Genomic DNA, 16,762 nt, shown 5'->3' on the forward strand with positions numbered 1-16,762 from the left:
GGAAGACCAGTCTGTGTTTCTGCATAAACAACAGAAGACTACACATATAAGAGTGCGTTTAAGTCTAACATGAGTGTTTGCACACGGCTAACACAAATGTACTATAAACAAAGACAAAAACAATGTTCTGTAATAGGTGAAAGCCCAGATGGTGAAACAACCATATTCAAAAACAGAACATGTTGCCCGGCATGATGGCCTCAAACAAAAAGACTACATTCAGCCAAAAAACAGATGGAAAGCACTCCCTCTGTCTCTTCTCCTCCCTCATTCTCTTCCCTCCTGTCTCTCCTCCCCTCCTCTAAGCCCTCTCACACAAACACGCACACATTGCCACCATCCTCCCTTTTTGGTTCTCCCATGCGGTTCTGTGGAACAGATGCAGGCGGCACAGCAAAAATAGAAAAGGGTTAAGCAGTGTTCACCCAGGAAGAAAAAGACAGGAAGCATGAGATGACGCTAAAAATAAATGAGTCTTTGGGCGAGAGAGAAAGGTCCTAAAATAGCTGGTCAAACAAAGGCATGAATAAAGTGGAATGAGCATAAGGGGCTTTTTTTATTTATATATATTTTTTTTCAAGAGGAAGCCCCTCTCTCTCGCTCTCTCCTATTCTCTCTCTCTCGCTCCCTCGGTGCACACTCACACAGCGACTTTCTGGTTGCTAGGTTACGACACTTGCAGCCACCATCCATAGTCTGAGGGTGCTTTTCTCATCGGCTACAGGCAGCCTTCGTTTTCATCCATAATTTGAAATTTAAAAGAGCAGAGATGGAAACGTGCGCATTGCCAATTAGGCAACACTAGGCACAGTACGAGGGACATCCGTCAGATCAGTTTGTACAAAGCCGGCTTGTAGTTCTGATGTGCCATGGAAACAGAGACAACTCTTAATTACCTCAACTAACAGCCACAGCAGGAGGATTTGAAGGGAAGTGGAAAATTTCAAATCTCACTTCTGTGTTCTCGTGTATGTTTAAAAAGCAAATATCAATGTCTATTTTGAAACGCTATCCATCACTGAGCCAGCATCAAATATATCATATGAATACAATTTAGAATACCTTATTACCGTTGTATATTTGCAAAAGAGTTTTCATTTTTTCCTGAAGCAAATACATGAAAGCAATATATCCATCTTCTGCCATGTCATCATATTGCCAGAAACTGCCAAACTAGTTTGCAGTACCTCGGGGAATGTACTCACAGAAACAGATTAAATGAGGTGATATGAGGACTTATTTGCACATGTGGCTTTTGTGAGGAAAAGAGCCAAGTGAATTCTTACAAAATGTCACAGTTCAAGTCCATACGCAACTGCTTCAGCAGGCATACATTCTCCCTTATCTGAAACATAGAGTGAAAAGCTGCTCATCGGTATGGTAAAGGTCATTGTGCTTTGCTCATGGATCATGTGCCAAGTGTAATATCGAATATGAATGAACACTGTAACTGGTTTTACACACAGGTCATTTCCGAGTACATTTATCAAAGTGCCAGAGAGTCCTGTGCAAACATTCTCATAACGCCTCTCAACCACGAGTGATTCATTCTAATAATAAAACAATAATACTCTTCTCGTAGACTCATAATTGCATAATTAACACACCTCGGAACAAAAGTAAAAGAAATTCCATGAAACTTAATTATATTTCTTTTGTCCTGTTATGTCTTTTTATGAGTATAATTGGATGTTAGCAATTTATTTCCATTCACAAATTGACTTGGAAAGCCAAATCTTGCTAAGGCCGGTATTTATCAAAGATACACAACTGCAATAAACACACACACACATACACACACACGGAAATAAAATCATGCCTTTTTCTCATCAGTCACATTATGTGATTGCTAATAAGTCACAAAGTCACAGTTCCAAGTTATTAACCATTAATCACATAACTGTACTATGTAATGTACAAAAACACACAAACACAAAATAAAAAACATATGCACACACTTGCCCAGCAGAGACTCAAGTTCAAACAAGTCTGCACCACGGGGCAGGCCCCATATTTCATCAGAGAGGGGGGTCAAAGTTGAAGCCTGAAGGACATGCCATTTCCTTTTCCTCCCTGGGTTTCAGAGGGTGAGGTGGACATTGCTTACTAGGCGCCAGGGCGTTTTTGTCTCCCTCTGGACCAGAGGGAATTGGTTCACTTTTAGAGCACAGCTAGTAAAGTTGATTTAAACCACCTAAAGTCCAGACACTATGGACAAGGCCTGACTCTCCATTCCTCCAGTTCCTGTCTTTCATTTGTACACCAGTAAAAAGACCACAGTTCTTGTGCTTCTGTGTTTTCAGAAAGCTGTTACTGTGTCCTTGGGAGCTGATTTACAGGGTAACTGTGCCTGAGAGAGGGACTTTCAGTGGTTTGTTCTTCTGTCTTTAATTGTGGGCTGCAGTACAGTGGTCCTGAGGTGCCAAAACACAGTTCAACCTTAACAAAGAAAAAAATGGCAGACAACCATATATATGTATGGGGCAGAGTAGTGAATATGGATACGGAGCTCTGACTTTATCCATTTTCACACAACTACTTTGGGTCATTCTGGAGATTAGATATGCATATGCAGTTGTGCAGGAGGCAGCACACGTGATGGCAAAACACTAAAACAGTTCAATGACCTGACTATTAGTTAAGCTTCACATATCCATTTCTAGCTTATGATTTCTAAAGAAAAAAATTAGGTGTGCAGAGCATTTGTGAAAACTGCTTTTAATGGGGAATGAAGTAGTTGTATTCATGTGAACTACCAGACTGCTATTTTTGCAGCTAAACCTACATGCTGTTTAGGCTTATGATAATGTCTGATTTCATTATGCATGAACAAATTATCCTCACCTAAAAAATGTGATTTAATTTTATTATTATGATATTTATACAGATTTTTTAAAAATAGTCATTTTTATTACATTGGCAAATTAATTACTCTAAAACTATAAGCGTAAGAAGACCATCTGTAATCAGAAGTATATAAAGCTATGCAGAAAAAACACTGTGCTTTCGAAGATCACCCACTGCAGTGAAAATTCCCTAGGACTACATCAATAACCATACATACAAATGTACAAAGCCAGGTAAAATAACTAGCATAAACGGTTTAAACAAAGAGTGAGATACAGTCAGGTCAAATTTCCCAGTGTTTTATATGAAAACATCATCGGACAGTATAAAAAACTTCACATATAAACTCATCAAACTGGTCATGAGCTACAGTAGTTTAAAGTAGATTCTAACTGTTTTTATTAGTGTTTTAAACTGACCTGCTTCCTGATTCTTGCATATTTTTCATCATTTAACTGCATCACTTTTTATTTTCTCCCTCTCACCTCTGTCTTTCCTTTGTATCTGATCACTGTGTCTGACATTACCTGGTTCACATTATCTGCCTTGCTCAGAAAGAGACAGAGAGAGAGCAAGAATGAGAAAGAAAGAAAGAAAGAAAGAGGCTACGCAGATGCTATTATGTGCACTTTTGGTGTTCGCACCTGCGCTGTGAAGACTGCAGAGAGAGTGAGCAGTCTGTGGTGGAGAGGGACGTGCCTGACGCGTGGATTCTGTGTGGTCTGTAAACTGTTTGCTGATCAAACTGAATGTTTATCACAAGCCAAAAATTATCCCAGTGTGGCCAGTCCATCCCTGTTGTCATCCAGTCAAAGCACGCTGTAACAATTAAACATGGTCAACTAAAAGTCCATCCCAAACCTTCCAAAACAAATCCTACTGTGTCACCTAACCCTACTTGCAGCAGGCATTTGTTACTTGTTTTTTTCCTCTTAACTTATTTGCCAGATATTGCAGAGGGCAATGTACGGCAACATCTCAGCTTGCAGAATTGATATTGATATTCTTATTTGGCCGAGACCAGTTTTCGTTTTGTCTATGCCCCTAACAGACAATCACAATAAATTGTTTGTTCCAAATACTTCCCCCAGATATTCATTTATTTACTGAGTAATGTGTTCAATTCTAATTGGAGCCTGGGGCAATTAAATTTATTATAGCATATTGCAAATTCATGTATAGCATTCAAACAAATGAGGCAAATGCTCTTTTGTGGCATTGTAACATTCTCCGGCAGTAACATACCCAGTACAAGGTATTGTAAACCCCTGGTCACACACACAAACTGAAAGTATCAGATATCCAGTTTGACTCTTGTGATCTGGAATCGATGGGGGCGGGGGGCGGGGCTTGTGAAGAATAGAGCCAGTAATTAACATTCTCTAACTGGGTAATCATTTTTTCCTGCTAAACCACCTTGTGTACCAGGTGTAGCTAAAAGGTCTTTAAATCATATCATGGAGTATTCAGAAGAAAACACAAACCTGCACTTTATTATTTTTTTACATTTACTATTTAAAACTAAGAGAATATTGTGGGAAAAACCTAAGTGATCCTTGTAGGGAAGTGGACCATTTCTCCAATAAAATCGTTACACACAACAGGTATTTTTTTTATTAAAAACCTGAAAAGCTGTGCAATTCAAAGGTCTTTGGTTATCTGAAATGGAGCTGTTTCTTCAGTTTTGTACAGTTTACTCCAGTTGGTTGTTTTTTGTACTTCAAGGCCACAATAGAAAGGAAGGACACATACACAAGCATATTGGACTCAGTACTTATGGGGAAAACTTTGCCACCGGCATGCAGGCAGTAAGGCACTAGATGAAACATCTTATTAGGAGGGAATGGGAACCAGGTGGACCTGAGCTGAGCCAGGTCTTCTATTAACCTGTCCTTCCAGGGGAGAGGCTCGTAAACAAAGCCGAGATGGCAGGAAATGCGGGGGGAGCGGGGGAGGAGGTGGAGGGAGATGAGGAGGTAAAGCGAAGGCCTTCGTGAGGCACAGAGAGGTCGGTATATGAAGGAGGGGGGCCACCACAGGGACAGCATTTGTCCCTTCAAAGGAAACAGGAGAGAGCATTGATCTCTATGATCCCTCTGATGTTGAAGACATGAACACAAAAAGGTACTAACGCGCAGAGACACTCTGGACGACAAGCTGTCATACTCTTTTAAGTTTCTACGTTGGGAGATGAATTGTTTTGCGGAGTGAAGATGAATCTATCCCCTAGCCTGTGGCTAGGACTTTTTAGGGCCAATAAAAATCGCTCAAACAAACCCGTGATTGATTTCAAGCAACTGGAAATGACAGCCTCATAGTTCTGCACATCTATTGCTTAGCGGGATGCTTCCAATTCAGATGTCTCCTGCGCTAATATGCCAACAGACACAGGCACACACACACACATACATAATAGAGCCTCAAGGAAATGGGTTAATATGTGTCCCAGACCAAAAAAGGGGGCATTTCAGTCTACACTGTTTGACTTGAGTCACAACAGTAAAAAAAACCAACACACACTTGAGCAAACAGACATGTAAATATTGTCAAGGCTGTTGAATGCAAAACCAAGGCTTTTGTTTCCTTTGTGGTACTTTTGTAGATGAAGAGAACAAACATGGCAGAGCTCAGAAATTTGGATGGAATGGATATACAGCGAGCCGGGAGAGAAATGAGGACACTGATGGAGATGAGGAGCGAAATGGAAAACAAAGGTCCTCTCCTCTCGCCCCCGCAGCCTCCTGAGCACAGCTGTCTACATGGCTGGGCTGTTTTCACTGACAGCCTGTGAGAGCCATGAAACAGGAGGGCACCAGGGACCTGGGCCACCTCGACAACATGCGCCCCCACAATCTGCTGTTCACAGTGTACCCCAACCCTTTCCCTTTCCTTCTCTCCACACTAACAATCTCCTTCACTAGTTCAAATATTTCATCCCTCTGACTCTCTCCCTTTCCCTCCTGCACAATGCAATTTTTTTTTGTTTGCAATGTCTCATCTCAGTTCTATGTTTTTTATGTTTGTGCTTGTCATTTTCTCTCCCTAATACTCTCTCCTTCTTTCTGCCCTCCAGTGGCCCTCTCATACTGTCACATCTGCATGTTTTCGCTGCTTGGCTGTCATGTCCCATGTTTTTGCCTCAGCCACACATCATTTCTCACAAACAGAAAGATGAAAGTAGGGAGGGGGAGAATGAAATAGAGAAAACAGAAAGTCCGGGCTTATTCGGAGGAGGTTAAGAAAGCATGTGGAATAAGAGGGAGGCAGGGTGAATAAACCAACAACAAACAATTTCTTATTTTGACTGGCTGCACAGCACAATTGCAAGGCTGCCTGGGATTTAATAAGCACTTCTTTGGCATTAGGAGTCTGCTTGTTTTCCTCGGTGCCGAGGCAGAGGCGCTGCGTGGTTTCCCCCATTTTCAGCTCCAGACGGGGGTAGAAAAGAACACGGCCAAGGGCTATGGGAGGAGAGTGACTCTCTGTTTTTCTCTCTCTTTCTCTTTATGCTGTCTCTTTTGGCTAGGTGGAGCTTAACTGGGATGTTTAGCTGGAGGGTAGGTACAGGAGCTGAGCTGAGGTAGTGATGGGGACATGCTCCTCTGGAAAGCCCTGGAGGGAGACAGCTTCTTTGCAGTAAATAAACAGCCCACTCTCGCTGCATGGAGCAACTCCTCCCTTCATGCGTTTCAAACCCTCAAGGACAGCTAGGCCTACACATCCCTATACCCCCTCCTCCATACATTTCTTCCTTTCACTGTCCCTTTCTCTCTTATACTTTGCTTTTATCCCCCCTCCTCCACCCCCACCCCCCTTCTCTGTCATGACACACTCATACAAACATTGTCACCCCCCCTCACATGCATACACCAACTCACCAAAACCTTCTCTTAACACACAAGATCAAAGAAGATGAAAATGTGATCTTTGTAATTCCATTTTTCCCCATCCCTGCCCACACCATTGTGAAGTTTTTTTCTGCATTTCTTTCAAAAAAGAGGCAAACAACAATGAACAATGTGGGATCTGTCGCATTCTTCCCATGGGAGAGGACTTCTAACAGCATCTTCTATTAGGTTTGGAGAGGAAAGAAGAAAAGAAAAGAGGAACACCCCCACTATACAAACAAAATCAAAGTGAGAGCCATAACTCAGAACTTAACAGAACTGGGGTATCAGATTTGCTTAGTATTTAGTGCATGTGAAACTCATTCTCAATCCAGTAACCATAAAAAAACTGGAAGAAAAGTATGCACTTAGACAATAACCAAAGGCAGTATATGGACTATTATGCTATTCTACATTTCAAAATCCTTATTGCATGATTCATCAGGTATTAAGCACCTTTTTATTACCGTTGTGTGAAATTATTGTAACAATAGACTGTATGTAAAAGATGGATGCCTGTTGATGATGTACACTGTAAAACTGAGTGCCTGACTGAACCATCTAAAACCTGACATTGATCTGACTAGGAAACAGAGTGACATAGCAAGTGACCAGTGTAGCCACGTTAGGCCATAATTTACAAAATTAACATCATGTTGCATTTAATTAGATTTCAAACTTGCATGTGAGACTGTAAACTCAACAGAATGGTGTTTGCTAAGGTTGTTGAAGAATCTCAGCAGGGCATTTGATTCTTTTTTGCTTTTGGGAATCAGAACTGACCCCGAGCTGCCTTTCTCCTGACCACCATTAGCTAATACTAGGTTGTCAATTAACAAAACAATTTGCAAGCAATCTTATGTAGCAATTAGTAGACTAATCCCAAGTCTTTAGGTTGATCTGGTCAGTAACTTAATGGGAATTATCATCAGATTCATGCAGTTTAGCTAAGCTGTCTGTCATGTTAATTTATAATTCGCAAAATCCTTGCCAAGTAGAAGTGCTAGTTGGCTATTTTGTAAAATTATTTTAAGAGCTAATTAGTTAATAACAATAGCAAGGGTAGGGATTAGCCAACTAAGAGACCCCTGAACTCTAAAACCTCCTTGTGATTGCTTTGGTCGGATTGTCTCAGTCACCCGTAGTTTGCATGAAAGATCTTCACTGGTTTGGAAACACTGGCCATTTTACTCTCTGAGCTGTAGTGAAACCTGAGTGCAATTAAACATGGAAATGGAGAGCATTCACCTTTAAAGTAAAACCTGTACCATGCCATTGTAACCAACATATTTCAAAAGGCAAAGCATTTACATTGCAGGTAAAGGTCTAGACAATCTCCAGCAAGTCGCCAACTGCTTGCAGAATGAACACTTTTTCTTGCAGCCAACATTAGTAGCTTTGCCACATCTAAGTCAACTTTGTCATCATATGTCAGGGAATGAGCAAAATACATGACATACACTACATTCAATTGTGCAGCATAACAGTGCATTACTATAGCATCCGCATCACCGTGCTACATGCAAATGCAAGCAAAAGAAAGCTGACTGTAGTTATCTCAACTGCTACAGGTCTCATTAATATTACTGGTTTCCGGAAGTTCTGTTGAGCGCCTTTAAGTGTGGGTGTATTTAGAAATGTAAATAATCCATTATAAATTAACAAAGCAACAACAATGATCTTGTATTGCTTCATGCACATTTTCTCAGTTTGACACATCACGGTTTGATCCTCTAAAAGGTTCATTCTCTCCCAGCCCCTTGGCTTGTCCTTCACAACATGTCTAAATCGAGCCACGTGACAAGTCATCAAATGCTGCAGTATGAAAGTGAGACTCGAGGTCAAAGACAGATTTCTCACATATTCCGTGAGCATCCACGCTTTCACCCGATACACATAACACATCTGATTAGCTCGCCGCTCAATCCACCCACATAGACACCACACAGCATATATGCTGCACACGCTGTATGTTTCTAACGGATGCCTTAAATGTTACTTGCCGTACCGCCTTTGATTTACTGAGGCTTCTGCTCCTCCCGGTCCCTGTTTTGCATAGACCTGTAACCGCTTGACTCTTACGCATCACCACAGAGGGACTGACCCACTTCTTCTTGTGGTGAGCTTAAGTGAAGGCCCCCCGAGGAGAACCAGAGCACACTCTGCCATAAACAGATGACATTATACATGAGTGGATATACAGGATCATATGCAGTGTTGAATGCCTAATAATTTCATAGCTGAAGTGTGACATTTAAAGAGTCCCACATCACAAAGGCTGAAAAAAGCTGTACCTTGCAGGTTTGATATACATAGTCCTATAAGCATACAAGCTCACACATTTCAACTATAAGAAAGCCACTATTCTGATTAAAGAAAAATAAAACACCGGTTTTATGATCCTAGCTAAATGTTGGTTATTTTTTACCTTTGAACTGTAGTTTTAATAGTTTACTTCCCAGCATGTTAGCCAAAAAAAGCTAAAAAAAAAAAAAAAATACAGCTCAATTAAAAAAACGATCAAATCTGATTGCTTAGCTTGCTAGCACAAAAACATCCTCTTGTTGAGCAAACTCTCTGTTGTATAGTTTGATTGTGCCTCCACCCTTTTACAAACCAACCTCTGTGTCTAAATTACTCCATTAGCTTAATGACTCAGAGGTCTGGCTGCGTAAGATTAGAGCAGGACAGGAGACAAACTATTTCCTGTCCGACATCTACTAGATCTCCTACTCCTATACAAATACCAAAAAGGTGCTGTCATACATGCATGCATACAAGATTGTAGAGGCATGCATAGGAAGTACAAAGGTTAGCTTTAACTTCAAAACATGTGAGGGTGCAGATATCTGGATAACACATTTGGTGTCAACATGATGAGTGTGTTGTGATAGCACAGAAGAATGGAAAGGCAGTGGGCCAGGGTCAGATCTACACAGGAAGCTCTCTGGGCCTAACAGGCAGGTTTAACTGACTCGTCAGATGGTTTCACTGGGAAAACCCAAAAGCTATCAATATGGATTCAATGAAGCATATAAACCAAGATAATCCTTTCTAGCATGTCCAAATGAACTCCAATGTGGCTGCTATTTTTTGACTGCTATGCTCTGACCACTTACAGTCTGTGTCTTATATGTCACCAGGGTCCTCAAGCCTGTGAAGAGAGCAAACATCCACTGACCTGCATTTAATATGAAGAACCATTGATGGAGATGGGAGCTGGAACTATGCGTGATTTTTTTTTTTTTTTACAGCATTCATGGGCTGTGCATGTTAAGGCTGTCAGCTATGTCTTCTCTAACATCCTGAGGTATCGAAGGCAGATTATTCAGCAGAAACAGTCTGAAGTAACGTTGTGTGCCGGAATGCCGTCATGTGCCAGCACACAGTGCACTGAAAACACAAGGAGATTTTTGGGCATACTAATGCAATCTTAGTTCACCATGTACCCTATTCTCCAGATTTGACTTCCTGTGACTTTATCCAAATATGAATATCAAGGTGAAGGATCAGTGGTGTTTCAGCACACATGCCAGAGTCACAAGTAAAAGTAGCAGCCACACAGCTCAGAGGTAGAAAAGAGCATTTCTAAATACTTGCACATATCGAAGAGACAATATTTGTATTTGCTAAGGACTGGAAGCTGGGCTCCCTAAAACTGTTTTCTTTTTGCTTGTTTTTGGTTTTGCTTTTGTTTGTTTTTTTCTATCTACAAGATATTTTGCAGTGTGCAGTGTTACATGTCTTTCACATATGCATGCACTATTACATACTATGGTTGTTTAAGTTAAATAAAGACAAGCAGTCACAAAGTGCACAACTGACAAGAGGTGAAAATTCATGTTGGTTCATGTCAAAATGTTTGAATTTACAGTGTATATGACACAGTTTAGGAACAAACTGGTAGTTGCCACAAATCAAGCAAGGTTTATGATTAACTGGTTTTATGATTAACTATCAAAGGTCGTCCATAATTTCTCCTAGATAAGTACATGTATGAAAGGATTAAATTTCTTTTTTCCCGCTATACTGACCGATATTACTTTTTTTTCACATGTAAAGACAGGAAATTGTATATAATTATTATCTTTCTGGCCTAAAATGAAATGCAGTGAAATGGGAATTATATTAAAGTGTAATTAGTGCTATGGTCAAAAGCGTCAGGTACTGTGTGCATATGCATACCTGCAGAATAATGCTGTCTAGATGCAAGGATGGTCAGAAATAGGTCATGGTTCAGTGGCAGCACACTGTGCTTGTCAAAAGCGAAATCACTATATGCGTGCATGTGTAGCTGTTGTCATTAATATGCAGAAGTGAAACCTTGCTGCTGTTCCTGAGCCTTGTTAGCTCGGTGTGATGGCCCGAGTAGCAGGTTCACAACAGACATAAACACTTGATGACTAACTCCATCCTACATGCTTCCTATATGAGCTTTGCAATTCATAGAAGTAGAAAGGGCTGTAAGGGTCAAACTACAAAGATAGGAGTGGGAGAATATGACCAGGAAATGAAGAGTTGGAGGAATAAAGAATGTAGGAAATGAACTGAGAAACAGGGGTATTACTAAAACAATAATGACTTCCCTAATTGTGTTTCCTATGGCCCCTATGAGTGTGGTGACATTTCAGTTCTGTGTTTGTCGGTCAAAAGATGAGCTAATTAAGATGGTAATTTAGCCTCAACGCCTCCAGTGACAACCACACCCCCTCGTTAGCAGCCACAAGGACAAGGGTCGGATGCACCGGGAGAAAGAGACAGAGAGAGACAGGCAGAAAGAAAGAGAGAAGCAGTTTTTTTCTGGCTTTGCCTTCTCAGCAGCCCGGAGTCATACGACTCTGTCGCTGTAACAGGAACAAGTGATTATTTCTGAAAAATGGGGAACTTTGTCAAAACGTATCCCACCCACACTCTCTCTTTCTGGCTCTCTCACACACACGAGCACAAACTTTCATGTTGAGCATGCGTAGGCACATACATGCATTGGTGGGTATAAACACACACAGCTGTGCAAATATGCAAACACACACTTTCGCGCACACATACACACAAATATACTGGCCACTTTATTAAGTACACCTGGCTAGTACTGGGTTGGGCCCCCTTTTGTCTTCAGAATTGCTTTACTTCCTTGTAGCAAGCAGCACAAAGTGAAGTAAACATTCCTCAGAGATTTGGATCCATATTAGCATGACAGCATCACATAGTTGCTGCATATTTGTCAGCTGTACACACATGATGTGAGTCTCCTGTTCCACCACATCCAAAAAGTGGTGGATTGAGATTTGCTGACTGTGAAGGGCATTTAAGTACAGTGTGTGGTTTTGTTTGTGATATACCACACTGGCGTCAAAAGATGGCTAAACATCCAAAAGATATGGTCAGCAACAAAAGTCTGGTAGATTCTGTGTTTAAACATTGTTATTACTTATAGGCTGGACTATTGTGAATCATTATAATCATGATGTTCTAATACGAAATGGTTATGATTCTGCCTGAGGTCTTTTCCTTTTAAAAGGGAGTTTTTCTTTCCCACTGTCACCAACTGCTTGTTCATAGGAGGTTCTCTTATGATGGGTGCTTCCTTACTAATTTGAGGTGTTCTTGTATAAATAAACTGAAATTAAATGAATTACATTAAGTCTAAATAGGAGAAATTATGAATTATAAAATGCTCACACTGCACCTGCTACAGAAGACTGTGCAGCAATGTTGGATGAAATGTTCATAGTTATTATTTATTATAAGATATACTGTTTTTACATTTGCTGTATGTAACATCACTATATTACAAGTAAAATATATCTGAAAATTATTTTTTAAAAGAACCTTAAGAGAATAAACATGACCCATGTAAATTTGACTAAAGGTATTTCTTTTCCTGTGTTACTACATGCAGCGCATGCGGTCATCTTTGAAATTTGGTCAAACATTCACTTGATTTTTTTCCACAAAACTAGGCAAAGACTATACAGTGGGAGAGTAACTATACACATATTCTTAAATGGCTGAGCTGTCGCACACTATCAATAAGGATTTCTTGATGCATGCACCTCGCTTGGTTTCTGTAAGCTTCAAGAAGCAGGAGCCTGAATACTGCCAAAAAACACTCAAGTGTTCACTAATGCAAACAAAAGTAGACAGCCCAGAACTGGAAATCTGAGAAAGTGCATAAATATTTGCATGTATACATTCCAAATAAATGTAATGGTGACATGGGGTTGTCAGTTTAAAATTGTTACCTAAATGTCACACGGGGGAAAGGTTTGTTTTGGAATTTGTCAAAAGAAGCCAGTCCAAAATTCATCTTTCATAATCAGATAGCTTTCCACTCTGACTTTTTTCTTACGCAGATGTGTTTATGTTTCTGATTCCTTCCATATTAGTTTCTCTCTCGTGTCTCTATTTATCTTAAGTGTAGAGATTTTTATTATTTTGTGGCTACACATTCTCAAGAATCTTGGTGCCAGTAAAACTCAGAGACTACAAACCAGTATTCTTCGTTTTCTATTTTATAGTGTGTGAAACTGCTTGCTGATAGTTTAATGTGTTGTGTTTTATTTTTTGTGCTCTTTAGTCTTTTTAAAGTTTTAAAATTTGCCTACCAGCAAATAGTATAATGACCGACTATTGAATCTAATGGCACATCTTGGTCTACATATTTCCTTAATGGAGTGAATGTTTGACTTTAACACACAACACATAATGTAAATTTCTCCAAATGAATGCTAATGTTGTTCTTTACCTGCTAAATGCAACTGTCAGTGTTGACGTCAGTGTTTATTGATCCTCTAAGTGGCCAACACCAGTAACATGTTTACCATCCATCTATTTTATCCTGCTCATCTGCACTTTGGGAGTGGGATTACACTTGGCTGCATATATTCCCATTATACATTTTTCAAGTCTGATTGAAGTCTCCCTAAGGGTGCAGGTATAGTTGGATTGCATTTTCTGCAGAGAGGGCAGGCATGCAGATCCTTGATCTCAAAGTCTGATGAAAAGTGGACCCTACTTACTTGTGAAGATAGAAACTATAACAGCTGTCCAAACCTTCCCTTTTCCCTACCACTGGAAATATATATATTTATTTTATTTTTTTTCCTGGGAATATAATATTTCCTGCATGTCCTACATCTTCCTATAATCCATTTCTGGTTGGACACATCCAAGAGGAATTCTAGTTACTCCCTACAGTGTAAAGTCCGGGAACTCTTTAGAAAAAGCTAATTTCTCACCATTGGGGATCACTCCAGATGCTTTACTGTTCCACCTGCCATTCTTCTGCTCCATTTTTAAACCACTTTTAAAAAAGACACTGAGGCATTTGAACTACTCCAATTCCATGTCCTCAAAGCCAGTTTCAGCAGCTGGTGCTTGGGGAGCCAAGGTCCCCGCCATCAACTGCTGCCTGATCAGTAACACGCCAAAATCCTGTCATCCTGTGGATAAAGTCCCAACCACCAAGCATTAGCAGATGAGCCCCTCCCCCAAGCCCAGCTCCAGGGTTGGGCTCTGGTATCTCTATCCCAGGCAAATTAACATGTTTTCTTGAAATTCTTTTTATAGTGTGGTTCTTCATCCAGCAGCAATTTGTGTTAAAGGCCCTCCAGTGGTCAAATTGTCACTGATAGCATAGCTTCTGGGATTACTTGAACACTCACGCCCTCACCACTGGAAATCCCTAAACTGAAAGCTTTGGATACCAGAATTCGTAACTTACATATGCACATCTCTGTTTAGGTTTGTGTATGTTTTAAAAAAATGTCAATTAATTTGTAGTGATCAAATAGTCATATATAAACAGAGCCTACACAATTCAATTACACATCAAATCCTTCTTAAAATAATTAAACTTTTATGAACATGAAAAGCAGTTTCTTGGTTAAAAAAGTAGCAGCTGAATCTTTTGTTTCAGCAAGTGTACATACAGTATAATTAGCTTTGGATCCAAAGACAAATCTTCATACAGTAAAGAGTACAAGCTCACGTACAAGTCAAAAAATCAAAAAGACAAGATATTGTGTGCCTCATTGGCCATTTTAATGAGCAAACCCATTCCTCTACCACCCACCACATCACTCCTCTTTACCTCCCCTATGTTCTCTCCACCCCACCTTAACGTACCTATCACACAGACACACATGCAAACATTTGCTTGGCTCATTAATTATCAGCACAAACAATTTAAGGAAGCCAGTTCCACCAGTTTCCAGAGGAGAGGGCACTTTTTTGTCCATTTGTGGTGGAATGTTTGGGTGATCTGAGCCTTCTTGTTAATGTAAATAATTTACCTTTTCTGTTATCCTGATGGAATCTTAATTGTGCCTCTCCGGCTGGCCTCTTAGTAATTCATCAACGTCCTCCTCAAGCAGAAAAAGATGCGCTGCCTTGTTGTTGGGAGGGAAAGAAAAGAAATTCCACTTTGAAACAAAGTAAGTGAACGTACAAACAACAGGAAGCACACTCAGTGCTAAAGAAACTCACACACTGGAGTAGATTAATGATGACTCTCCAGCAATTAAATGAGTGCTTTTTTTCATCTGATGCTGTTGGTCATCTATTGTCTCTGGATATTGATTATATTTCAATGAAGCAAATACAGCAGAGAACCATAAGAGCATTACGGGCTAGAGCCATGTTAGCCCCAGAACATTTGGAACATTATTGGCAAATTCATTAATTCTAGAGCAAGGTATTCTTTATACTATGAGATGGATTAATGCAAAGATGAGCTGCATGCACACATTTGGCTGGATGCTATTCAGACGGCAAGAGACAGACTGTATGAATTTGTGTGTGCCTGTTTATTTGTGTGCGTGCAAGGAAAGAGTCGTGGTGGTGGAGGAGGTGATGGGGGAGGGGTCATCTCTTTATTTTTCATTCTTGGCATATCAGCCTTGGAGGGTCTCAATGGTGCAGTAAAAAGCCATGCATCTCAGTCATGTGACCAGCAGTGTAATTGCTAGCCTCTCGGCTCAAAATGAAAGCAGCATTTGGCCATTTCTCAACAAGAAGGGCTAAAACAAGACCGCAAAACCCCACCACTTCCCTTAGCGAGAAATGTCCCTGCACTCCCACAGCCTGCGCTCTTTACCAGAAACAGCAGCAGCTGACAAAGCAACAGTGGCTGTGACTGTGTGTGTGTGTGTGTGTGTGTGTGTGTGTGTGTTGTGTCTGTGTGTGTATTCACAGACAGGGCCTACGCTGGTCTCTGCAGATTTATCTGCGCTTAATTATGTTGCAGTGAGGAGTCACAAGCCAATTATTTGCCCTTTCAAAGCTTTAGAGCACACTCAGAAATAGAAAAGAGTTATATTTTTGGAAGATGTGAAATGGCGCACAAAATTCAAGGTTCAGTATGAATGTAAGGTTTAGTATGTTTTCATTACAACCACAAAACATAAAGCCAAAAATGTGACTAAATATTTATAAGTAGATAGCCGGGTATGACATCAGATCATTATGGGAAAACATGCTTAAGAGAAAAACAAGGCTTCCTGCTGCCAGTTATATTTATCAGCTTTGTTTAGACAAATGCTGGGTAGCCATTTTATCAGTGGCACTACTGACCTAAAGAGTCAACTTGTTCACAAGTGCTATTGACACATAGTGCTGCATGTGAACCACAGCAATTTATGCAAATATATTTCTTCAGCCTGTATGAGACAGGTGTAGCAGACATCACACATGCCCTTCCTGCTTCACAGGAACCCAGTTTGTTAAATGTGGATCATCGATAGAATATTGTCATAAGATATCGTGCTAGCCTAACTAAAATATTATGTTTGCCACTAATGCTAGAACAGCAGGGACCTTAAAGAACAAACCATGCATGAACATTAACTAGCTAGCTAACATTACATGATTGGTTCATGCTAACGTCCCTCACCTCCTTAATGGTGATTATTGACTGTTTTAAACTAAAAAGAAATGCTATCTGTACTTGAAACAGACTTTTTTAAAAAGGATAGGCAATGTGAGTTCTGCTAACTTTCAAAAAGCAAACACGCTAAGCTCTTAACTTT

The 16,762-nt window shown here is 40.3% G+C and overlaps 1 long non-coding RNA gene across 1 annotated transcript; it reads left to right on the forward strand.

The window, feature by feature from the left end:
* The first annotated feature begins 4,249 nt into the window (after window positions 1-4,249).
* On the forward strand, window positions 4,250-12,394 carry LOC112843764 (uncharacterized). Its single transcript, XR_003216253.1, has 3 exons — window positions 4,250-5,714; window positions 6,846-6,983; window positions 9,878-12,394. It is a non-coding gene; the product is annotated as an uncharacterized LOC112843764 (long non-coding RNA).
* The last annotated feature ends 4,368 nt before the right edge of the window (window positions 12,395-16,762 follow it).

Source organism: Oreochromis niloticus, linkage group LG23 (genome assembly GCF_001858045.2).
Source record: "Oreochromis niloticus isolate F11D_XX linkage group LG23, O_niloticus_UMD_NMBU, whole genome shotgun sequence".
NCBI classification, from domain to species: Eukaryota; Metazoa; Chordata; class Actinopteri; order Cichliformes; family Cichlidae; genus Oreochromis; species Oreochromis niloticus.